Raw genomic sequence first — 10,938 nt, 5'->3', positions numbered from 1 at the left:
ACTAGCCAGGAAAAAATCTTGTTAAAAAAAATAAGTAAACACTTAAGTGCATCATGCTGTATGCCCAGATATACATTAACAAAACTCTACTAAGAGACAACCCACAGTAGTATATTCCAACTCCTCCTGGTAGATTGTTTTCCAATAACATGAAGATATACTCTCTACTCTGTTTCTTTTTTCTTACTTTTGTTGCCTTGTCACACTTTGAAGGTGGCACTTGAAACATTTTTTTTAATTAAGCAGTGAAAAGCTCCACACTTTTGTTCTCAGTGGTAATTCTAACATTAACTCTGTTTAGCACAGCTGTTCACACTCCATAAAATAAAGTCTCCTTCTGATAGGAGCAGTGGAATTTAAGCCTATGTTTTGCCAGAGATTTAGATGTGTAACTCAGAACTCAAAAGAGTTAGAGATGTGAAATCAAATACAATAGCTCATAGATGAAAAGTCACAAGAAACTTAAACCATAGAAAATTAGCATTAAACTTTCAACTTACATATTTAGAATTGAAACATTTGGATATCCACATTAGGAGAAATATAATTAACAAAGTATCCCTTTCAAGTTGTAATTGTTGGCCACTTAAAACAATTTGATCTCACAAATTAAAAGAAAAAGAAATAGTGGAGTCTAAGCAGATGCTTCATAAGTGAGTCTTTGTTCATTCTTATAAAACATAAATATAATACTATTTACTACTTCAGCAGTAATTTCCATATAGGATTATACATTGCTAAATTTAGTAATCAGAGGGTCTTGTTTTGTTTTGCATGAAGCATGAAACAGGATTATGTATAACTGGAAACAACTAGATACACATTATTATTACTTATAGAAATTTAATTAATATACTAATCAATAAAATAATACACATCTTTCAATATTTGGAATCAAAAATTTATAATTCTGTGGGCAAAATAAAATCCAATTATAAAATTCAGAAAGTCTATTTCTGTAGGATTATCCTAAAAGTATTGAATCAGTAGATTTGAAATTTAGAATTAAAACTTACTGTGTGTAAGATAAGGTTACAATAACTAAGAAAACAATTGACATTTTTTAATAGATCTCCATTTCAGGTACAAATAGTGAATACTTAATGAGAACAATGACTGAAACAAAAATTCTGGAGACTCACAATCTCGAACGTATTTTGTCAAACTTATTATCTTGGCACCTTATAACTAATGTACTCTCAAGGTACACTGCTGTGTGATATATTTCTCAAAAGGCCATTTGCTCACTTTATCCAAGTGTCCACCCCAAACCTTACTATTATTACCTAGCACAATAATATCTGTTCCCTTCCCCGGGACTCTTTTCTGCTGCCAGCAACAGTAATGATCTTCCTCATATACCATTTGCACTATGTCATTCCCTACTTAGGGACTATATTCCTTCTTATATATCCCTAATATCACTATGAAGACCCTAAAACATTCTAAACAGAAGCACTTGAAAGGGAATAAAATAGTTATAAGTATTCTGGTGTTGGTTGATTCATTTGTTCATCCAATTCATTTGTTCATCCAATACTAACTGAGTGCCTATTCTGTGCTGGGTACAGCGAACATTGTTGTGAACAGTGCTAGTAATGAAGATGTGATGAGGCAAACCCAGATTCCCTCCCTCATGTGGCTTATGCCTTCATGGAAGACAGACAGTAATGATCTAGAAAATAGACCAACAAAAGACTACCAGGAACACCTGCAGTTGAACAAGTTATATCTATCACTCGTTGCAAGGAGGGAGAACACACACCTTGGGAACTGTGGTGTGTCTCAATAAGGGCATTAGAAAGAATTGACCATAGGATTGGAGCTCTGGTTGAGTAATGTTGGGGAGAATTTAGGGGTAGATTGGGGGGTTGTCATAAAGAAGGAACAAGTCTATGATTGGCTATTTCAATAAATCTTATCTGCAGAGAAGGCAGATTAAGGCAAGGTTATAGCTATAACTGGTTTTCAAAAGCTCTAGTCACTCACTTAATGAGGGGAGATGGTGGTTATTCTGTGGGGTGCACAATGACCTTGCTGATGGGAATGTTCTGTGACATCATGCTCTGCAGGAGAACAGCATGGCTCAGCTGTAAGAGGGAGATAAGTTTGTAATGACATTGAGATTGAGGTCTAGGTTTAAATGTCATATCAGTTCCCAGGCATCCAAGGTTGCTTTTTTTTCCTCATAGATTATTCAGAAGATAAATAGGGTAAGAAAATCAATATCACTAGGACTGATTTACATAATGTGGCCAAAAAAGACATCTTTGTGAAGATGGCATTAAGCTAAGACCTGACACATAGTGATATGAAGAGATTAAAAAAGAACCTACCAGGCAAAGATGAGTGCAAAGAACCAAAGAGAGCAAGTGCTGGGCATGTTTCAGAACCAGAAGGAAGATCAGCATATCTGAAAAAAATCAATGGAAGCATTAAAAGGCTGTAAATGTGGGTGTATGGAATGACTAGTTAGTGACTTCATGCTAGGCCCAAACACAGGTATCTGAGTGTTATGGGCTAAATTGTGTTCCCTCCAAATGTATATGTTAAAGTGCCAACCCCCAGTACCTCAGAATGTGACTGTGTTTGGAGATGGGGCCTTAAAAAAAGTACTTAAATTAAAACAAAGTCATTATGGTGGGCCTTACTTCATTATGACCAGTGTCCTTATAAGAAAAGGAAACTGGGATACAAACAGGTACAAAGGGAAGATGATGTGAAAACACAAGAAGACAGCCATCTACAAACTAAGGAAAGAGGCCTCAGAACACCTTGATCTTGGACTTCTAGCCTCCAGAATTGTGAAAAAATAAATTTCTGTTGTTCAAATTTCTGTTGTTTAATAAATTTCTCTGGTATCTTGTTGTGACTGCCCACCAAACTAATGCACTAAGTTACCAGGACATCACCTTTCAATGTCCAAAGCTATGAAATCAATGCTAAATGTTCACTGAATCAATGTTTAATTTTGTTTGAAAAATAAGTTGTTATATAGTTAGTAGCACCAAAAATATTCACCTCTCTGGGCTTCAAATCTATAGTGAATAGTTAGGACAAGAAGGTGACTGTATCTCTTCTAACTCTAAAATCATAGGATTTATCACAGAGGCCATTGGAATCATAATTCCAAAAATATAGCTCTGTATTTATATCATATCTTTCTTCTAAGCAGTTCAAAACACTTCAAAGACATTTTCATATCAATTCTCACAGCATCCTGTGAAGGCAGGTAGGTGGGAAATATTATCATTCCTATTTGACATTTCTATACACCTACTCACTTGATTATAAGATCATTTTAACTGAATATATAATTTTTTTCAGTGAAAAGAATATATGCCCAGAAAAAAACAATGATGTTCACAAGAAAAATAGTATAATTTTGCATTATCAGTCTTATGTGCTGAATGACCTGAACATTTGCAATATACACAATGACCCTTTAGATTTTAATTTAGATATTAATTCTCCTTCCTTTTTATACACCCTTGAAAAAAAGATAGGAATATTAACAAAATGGCAGCTATATTTTGTTAGGTAGTACCAAACTGAGGAAAATTGGTCTATTTTATCTACATATTTGGAATACAGTGTTTGTTTCACTTTTAAGGAGAGTACTGACATAGTCTGAAGTCCAAAAAACTAAAAAATATCAATTATTCTTATTTTTTCCTTTAAGTAAAATATCAGTTTATACAATGACTTGTAATGAGAAATATATTTTTGTCAGGAAAATCAGTTTTAAATAGAAATGCAACGTCAAACATTCATATATTGAAAAAACATCTCTACACCTCAACTTATATCTCTCCCCCTTGAGAGGATAAAGACAAGCATCTCCAACTCGTGGTCCTTCCTTATTTCACAAGCTTTATCTTGTACCACTCTCCCTCATGCTTCCTGTGCTTCAGGTTCATGAATTTCATACATTCACTTATTGATTGATTCAATGTTGTAAGACATAGAGGTAAAATATTGAATAAGGCCAAATTAAAAAAAGAAAAAAAGATGAAATCTTGCCTTTTGCAAAAATATGGATGGACCTTGAGGGTATTATGCTAAGTGAAATAAGTCAGACAGAAGAAGACAAATATTGTGTGATTTCACTCATATGTGGAATATAAACAACAAACAAACAAGATAAATAAACAAACAAACACATAGGTACCGAGAACAGTAGTGGTTACCAGAGGGGAAGGGGTTGGGGAGGATGAAGTAGGTAAAGAGGATCAGCTATAAGGTGATGGATGGAAATTAAATTTTTGGTGGTGAGCATGCTGTATGGTATACAGGAGTAGAAATACAATGTTGTACGTGTGAAACATAATATTATAAAAAAATGTTACTTCAATGAAGAAAAGAAAGCAAGAAAGAAAAAAAGATAAAATAAGGTTTCTTCCTGAAAGTATACCTATATTAGACAAATAAGTAAACAAATAAAATAGTTCCATATTGTCATAGTTGCTGTAGTGATAATAAGTAGTGACATGGATGGAGGTAACTGGGCAGAGAGGATTTTTTTTTTAGAAATGGTAGTTAAGTATGAAAAACAGGACTTATAGGTAAAATTAGATCTGAAAAATAAAAAAGAAAGATCCAAAAAAAAAAAAAAAAAGAAATGCTGGTTAAAAGTATCTATGAGAAGGTGAAATTTTTGCTACGACCTCAAAAAACTGGACCAGCTGTTTCAAGCTGAATTAAAATGTTGAAGCAGAAATGACTGCAAGTCACAAGGATGTAATGTTGCAGTGACAAAAGTGGGTAATCAAGGTGGGTTACAAAATTAGCAGTGCAAGACCCCTTGGTTAAAAATTATTAAGAATTTCAAGATGGTGACAATAAAGCATTAAACCAAGCATCAGGCGTGTCTGAGTAGGGACCTTGTGTAACTTCACAGGCTGTGTCCCTGTGAAGCCAGGCCTGAAAAGGATGGCTCTTGTGGGTTGGAGGTCCCTGAGACGAGAGCATGTAAAAGTGGGCGCACTGGATGGGGGGATGGGCACAACATGATAGGGCTGCTTGTTCTGGTAACTAAGGACCTGGAAGACTGAGACATCCACAAGAATATGTGATAAACAGGGATATGCAGTCCAAGGAGAAGCATCCCTCACTGAGAGCAGGGAGTTAGGTCAGCTCTCTCCTGCAACTGCAGCTGTGTCCATCCATGGCCCTGGGAATCAGGTAAAAGTACCATTTTCTTTCTAGTTTCTGGGCTTTTGCAAGTCTGGAATAAACCCTATGCTCCACCCTGACTTCACCATTACTATGAGTTCCAGGGAGGTAAAGACCAAGTCTGACTTATTTCCCTCAGTCTTAGCCCATAGTAGATTTGTAATTATGTATTCAATTAACCAGTGATTGAGGAGTAAATAATTCCATCATGTGGTAACTGACCCAGATAAAGTTTTGGAAGAAAATATAGTCAATGTTGGAAAATTTTATATTATGAAGCTAGTTTAGGAAATAGCTCATCGAAAGAAGAAATTCCACCTTACCACTTTTTAAAATCTGTTTATAAGAGTAAATAAATGTATTTCCATCATAAGGGCAGTTTGGATCAAACACCAGACTGATCCTGACTAAATACCAAAACCTCTAGATGATTCTTCGTTCTCATTTTCTTAGCTCTTTTCTTCCAAGAATAGGATAGCTAGTAATTAACATAAGACTATAAAAATATTCCATAAGTATAGTAAGAGCTATTAAAATATGATGACAGATCATCAATCTAATCTACCATTTTTCATGTAATTTGGTTAACCAGGGAAATGCAAGTCACTAGAACATCTACTAAAAATTACATAGTGAGTCCAAAGAATACCCAAATTATTCCTCTTGTGATTTGCACAAAAAATTTAGATTATTCAGAATTTGTGACAGTCTTCAACAATATCATTATTAACACAGATTGTCACTTACTTCCCTAGAAGGAATGAGCCCTCTACATTGCCTTCAAAATGAGAAATATACAGAAAAGTAAATATGGTTTAGTTAATATGTGGAATTCTGACTGCTCACAGATATCACAGAAAGGGTTTATGTTCAGGTAATAGTTTGGGATTATGATTCCCGAACATGTCTGAGAACATCACTTGAGATTCTTTTTTAAAAAATACAGATTCCCACACCCCTCCCTGGGGATTCAGTTTCAACATGTACGGGATGGGAACCAACAAATATATTTTTTTATTGAATTTAAAGTACTGTTTATATTTGGACAATTTTGGAAAAGACTGAGTTAGGCCTTTCAAAACAGACAAAGCTGATCACATGTTGACAGAGGACTGATGTGAATGTATATGTTAATCTACATCTGATTTTTCAAAAAGGTTTTTAAAACAATGTTAGGAAAAATTAGAAAAAAAACCTTCTATTTCTTCAAGAGGATAGCTTTACTAATATGTAAAATAAGTTTGTGTTTAGCAATGTCTTATTTTTTTTATGCATTAATTCTCCCTACCCTTGGCCAAAGGCTAACTAGTTTCAGATTTCTATGAATGTGTGTCTTTCCAAAGGCTAACTAGTTTCAGATTTCTATGAATGTGTGTCTTTCCAAAGGCTAACTAGTTTCAGATTTCTATGAATGTGTGTCTTTCCAAAGGCTAACTAGTTTCAGATTTCTATGAATGTGTGTCTTTTCTGGATGGTCTGTAGCACATATTCAAAAGTCTCTTTCCATACCTGACGGTTAACCTTCTCTGGGCACTGGAGCCTAAGATTGCTTAGATATGTACCTTATAAGCTGTATGAGAAAATAACTTGCCATTACCTGGAAATAAGCTGCTAACTCCATGAACGTTTCTACACAAACATTTTTTAATTACCAACAATGTATATTAGATTATTGGAAAAGTGAACAGTCCCTGTTCTTGTTCTCCCCTTCTTGCCTTCACTAGTCATTTCCCGTGTCGGTAAGTCCAACTGGGATTACTCTGATTAACTCACAATGTGAAGTTGGCATGGCTGTGTAGGCATAGATGACATTCATGTTCCTTCTATGAGCATACTCTAACAATGTTGTTATCTGCATAAGTTTTGTACCATTCTATACCACCAGGTGAAGAAGATTCAGGTTCATTATGTGCCTTATATGTATATGTGAAAACTTCCAACACAATCACATTCAAAAACACAACCCTGAAATTCTTGGCGTCCTGGGCACCCATGTTGGACAAGAGGGGAAGGGTTATACAGTAAGAATGATTAGTTTTCAATTTATAGACATCCATTATCTATGGAAAATGAGCCAGAATAAACCCCTCAAATGGTAAGCCCTCTTCATGTAATATCCTCCCAGGTGGCAGTTCGGGCACTAATCACAAGAACTTCATTAGGTAGATTCAACCCATGTCTAATATTTATAGAAAATGCTAGCTGAAATCAAGTAGTTTGTCATGCAAAAATTATTAATGAATATAGTATTTATGATTCAGAGATCTTGAGTTTCCAACAACTATACACATCTTTCTCTTTTTGTATGAATCTGCCTCAAACCGGTAGTGTGGACTGAACTTCTATCAAATTAATGCATTTGACCTTGAAAGACTGACAATCTGAGCTTGTCTCCCCAGCAGACTCTCCACTTTTGAAAATATACTATGGGGTTCTCCCACAACTTCTTTTCCCTCCACTATAGAGGTTTCTTTTTCCATCACTCTACTTATTGGAAATATTAGTGGCCTAATGTTATTACAGTCACAGCCCTTTTTTTGGAATGCAGATTGCCTGGTTCAGCAACTGTAGATTAGATTTGAAAGAAAGAGATTCAAATGCAGTAATGCTGCCAGAAGACAGCTCCTTCACTGATTTAGAATCAGTGAAATGTGTGACAGGAAAGACTATGTGTTGGCAATTGGGCTTGATACATCTTTCAAGAGCAAAATGGAAACTCTCTTCCCTTGGTTTGCAGCTATAGATCACTAAAAACATCTCAGAAGTGAAAGGCTGCAGAGGCCCTGCCTTCTCCTTCCTCCTTTCCCAGGGTGGTGACATAGATGCCAAAATTAGATGTGTCAAAGCTTTCACAATTCATTGCTGAGGCACATGCCTAAAACTGTCTCTTATTGAAAAAATATATTAATTATATTTCTGCTTTTTATCATGTAAATTCAGGGCTCATGAAAGGAACCAGATGGACAGCTTTTAGAAATATATCCTTCCTTTGATTAAAAGACAAGGAATGAAGTTTCTACATGCTCCATCTCTGAAAAGCTTCCTCCTAAAACTTTTAGCCTCATTGAAATGGTTGGAAATTGTGAATGCTAGGTTTCCACTGTGTGTGTATATGTAGAGGAGTAATTATTAGTGCCAACATCAGTCTAAGTTTCCTAGTAAATATTATATTTATTGGATTTTTGCACCTTTAAAGTTGAAAGCACTTTAATTCATTAAACAGCATTCCATACATCATGTGAATGCAAAACTTTATAAAAATTAAGAGTACATACAACTCCAACATTTCAAATGTTCTTCCTATTCTGAAATCTCTTACTCATTTTATCAGATTGAATTTATTTGTCAGTAATTTTGTCTACTAAATAACTCATCTAACTACTAGAAATATGCATTTTTAAAAATTTTATGAAATAAATATTTACTTAATACCCATTCTATATCAGCCCTACTGTAAGATAGTGATACAGTGGTAAACAAAAAGACACTACTGAGGGCATTGGCATTCTAGTAGAAAATGCCAAAAGCCAAGACCAAGGAAAGTGTAAAATGCTACGATATCAAACTAAGCATATAACTTACTCAGATTTGAGGGTCAGAGAATATGAAATATTGGCTCAGCTAATCTGGTTCAAGTGATGGCTTATGGTGGGATTTGGGGGTGGTTTTAGGTGAGTTGGTGAAATGTGTTTCATATTAAAATTTAGAAATTCACGGCTTAACTTTGTTTATGAGGCTCTGGTGCCAATATGTTACTGCTAGTATCTGGTAAAAAAAAAAAAGTACATAAATGCATTATACAAAACACTATAATAAGGAAGCCAAGGGCTAAGGGCAAAGACTCATCACCCACCATGCAGGATATCTCTTAACAATATATTAATATTTTAAAAATTGCTCACATCTTACAATTCACCTTGGAGCATGATTTCTACTTCGACCTTCTTCCTTTTCTGGTCACATTGGCTTTGGGACACAGCCCAACCCAAAAGACAAGAGCAAAAATAAACCTAAAGACTGAGCTTAAATTAATGTCCTGGCTTACTGATCTCATGGTAAAATAGAACTCCTGGCACAACAAATCCTATTGGTTTATTCCATTTGATGGAAGCTCTGCTGATTTTCCTGGCTAATTATTAAGATTAGTTAACTCTAGTATTTAATTCTCAAGTATTGACAAAATGCTAAATTGTGTATTTGGTGATGTTCTGTTGCATGATTCTTCCAGAAACTGGAAAGTAAAAGTTAGTACTTGGTTGCTGGTATCCTGGGTTAAGTAGTAAGGCTCAAAACCTTAGTTTTCGAATACTAGCTTTTAAAAACCTAGGCCCAAAATAAAATGAATTATACACTTTTTATTATACAGTACTCAGTCTGATTCTTAAGAACCACTTTTTGTAGACTGATATAATTTCCATCAATAGTTATTTGAGATGTAATAACATTAAAATAATAACTGATTTCATATGTTTGAGAATTATTCTGCCTTCTAACACGATGTGGTTTTAATTCTGAAGAGGATTTCATGAAATGTTTCTTCAGCTGAATTGATTTTCATGGTATTAAGTATAGAAAATTATACTTCCTTTGGACTAATGTTATTAGCAGCAACTTGGAGCTCTACATCCCCTAAAATGTTGCTTATTTTCTGTAAAGTCCTCCTGACCTACCCCAAAACACTTGGACGCTCCATGAGAGTAGGAAGCTTCACTACCTTGTTCATCAATGTATTCTGAACACTTAAATAGACTGGCTCATAATAACTGCTTGTTATATATTTATTTGAATGAATGATGGGTGAATGATTCCATGAAGTATATATAACTGGAGTCTAGAGTCAGTTTGAAGTTTCTATATGAATAATAAAAATTAGCAGGAAATTTTTTGTAATGTTGATAAAAACTCATTTTTCATTGTGCTTTGATATAACAGTATATCCAGTTTGATCCCCATAGTTATTCTATGAAGAAAGCAGTCTATATTTTACCTTTTGTATCAAAGTTGAAACCTAAATCTGTGATGGTGACAGTATGAGAGGACAAGACTTTTTTAAAGTTTTTTTTTAATTAATTTTTATTGGAGTATAGTTGATTTACAATGCTGTGTTAGTTTCTGCTGTACAGCAAAGTGAATCAGTTATACATATACATATATCTACTCTTTTTTAGATTCTATTCCCTTATAGGTCATTACAGAGTACTGAGTAGAGTTCCCTGTGCTTTACAGTAGGTTCTTGTTAATTATCTACATTACATATAGTAGTGTGTATGTGTTAATCCCAATCTCCCAATTTATCCCTCCCCCCCTTTCCCCCTTGATAACCATAAGTTTGTTTTCTATGTCTCTATGTGACTCTATTTCTGTTTTGTAAACAGGTTCATTTGTACCATTATTTTAGATTCCACATATAAGCGTTTTCATATGATATTTGTCTTTCTCTGAGAGCACAAGACTTTTGAAGAAGCAGAGCTGGAAATCACTGGAGTCTTTGGAGAGAGCCAGCATAGTGGTTAAGGCTTGGACTAGGGAACCGACTGCTTGGAGTGAATCTTGGCTCTTCCTTTTACAAGGCCATGGGTGAGTTATCTAAGCTCTTGGTGCTTCAATGGATTCATCATAGAGTTATTGTGAGAATCAAAGCACTCAACATCTATAAATTACTTAAAACAATGCCTAGCAAATGGAAAACACTCCATAAATGTCAGCATTTATAATTTCAAGCCGAGGGTGCTTCCTACCCTGGACTAGAAAGAAAGGGCTTTC

This window comes from Neophocaena asiaeorientalis, unplaced genomic scaffold (genome assembly GCF_003031525.2).
Source record: "Neophocaena asiaeorientalis asiaeorientalis breed wild unplaced genomic scaffold, Neophocaena_asiaeorientalis_V1.1 scaffold579, whole genome shotgun sequence".
Taxonomy (NCBI): Eukaryota; Metazoa; Chordata; class Mammalia; order Artiodactyla; family Phocoenidae; genus Neophocaena; species Neophocaena asiaeorientalis.
The sequence above is the reverse complement of the archived record's forward strand: the minus strand, read 5'-3'. Positions refer to the sequence as shown.